The 1,282-nt window shown below is 43.7% G+C and overlaps 1 non-coding gene across 1 annotated transcript; it reads left to right on the top strand.

Moving 5' to 3' along the window:
- Positions 1 to 260: 260 nt before the first annotated feature.
- LOC117287424 lies at positions 261 to 397 on the top strand. Its single transcript, XR_004518740.1, has one exon. It is a non-coding gene; the product is annotated as a small nucleolar RNA SNORA2/SNORA34 family (small nucleolar RNA).
- The last annotated feature ends 885 nt before the right edge of the window (positions 398 to 1,282 follow it).

Below are 1,282 nucleotides of genomic sequence, written 5' to 3'. Positions count from 1 at the left end.
AAGAATAACAATATTTCATTGGCTCTATATGGCCTGACGCCCCTGGTGATGCAGAACACATCTCCCCATGTGAGCCTCCTGCCAGTCATGCGGCCAGGGGCACACAGGCCTCTTCCCTCCGAAGTGACCCTGTCCACGGCTGTGTGTTTCCTGGCACTGAAGCAACCCAGCCTGCTGTGCCCTCAGGAGCCCCACTCTCAGTATCTCTTGGGAGATTTGCTGACCCCCAGAGCCAACCTTGGGAGCACGAGAAACAGGGAAAAGCCCTGAATCAAAACTGGCAATTTCCTGAAGCTGTCGGTTTCAAGGAGGTGCCTAAAGAGATGTCTTCCTATGGTCTGTTGACCATTTCAGAACTTGGGAAATTGAATGGCCCTTTCATTAGAAACAGCTTACTAAAAAAATTAATTTATATCCAGTGTTTGGGAGGCAGAGGCAGGAAGATCGCTGCAGATTCGAGGCCACCCTGGGCTACGTAATGAGTTCAAGGCCAGCCTGGACTACATTGTGAGACGCTGTCTCAAAAAAAACAAACAAAAAATATTTGTCTCTCTTGATTTATAGTTTTACATTTATTTTTTAAAGTACCAACATCGAAGGTACAGACTTAAACTTTCCTTGTTTTATTCATTTCATTTTAGAGGAGATAAACACACTTTTCAACTTTCAGAAAGAAAGAAAGGAGAAAAGAAAAGAAATGGGGGCAGGGCCGGGGATTTAGCTCAGTGGTGCCACCACCTGCCTCGCAAATTTGGGGACCTATGTTCAATCTCCAGTACCCCCCAAAAAAGAGAAGAGAAACTGGGGCAGAGGGGCAGTGTGACCCGGCCTTGCCTGGTCTTCTGTTTTTAGTTCTTTTGAGTATTTGCAGAACATAATGTTTCTATTCATCGTACGGAGTTGGTGCACATACATAACACATCTTAATTCCCTTCTTCATCCTTTCTTCTTCCCTTCCTCCTCCCTCCTTGCACCTCTTGATCTGCTTCCTATTATCTACCTTTTATTTTGCTCTTTATTTTATATGTTGGGTTTCTCATACAAGATCGACCATGTGATATTTAGACTTGTGCGCCTGATTTCTTTCACTTAACATTATAGTCTCGAGGTGCATCCATTTTCCTACAAATCACTCAAGTTTATCCCTCTTTATGGCACTGTGTGTAAACACCATGTTTTCTTTATCTGTTCATCTGTTGATGGGCATATAGGCTGCTTCCAATATGTAGCTATTATGAGTTGTGCTGCTATAAACATGGTATGCATGGGTCACTGTAATATG

Source organism: Fukomys damarensis, unplaced genomic scaffold (assembly GCF_012274545.1).
Source record: "Fukomys damarensis isolate Sample0158 unplaced genomic scaffold, DMR_v1.0_HiC HiC_scaffold_23, whole genome shotgun sequence".
NCBI lineage: Eukaryota > Metazoa > Chordata > Mammalia > Rodentia > Bathyergidae > Fukomys > Fukomys damarensis.
This window is presented reverse-complemented; position numbering and strand designations above follow the sequence as displayed.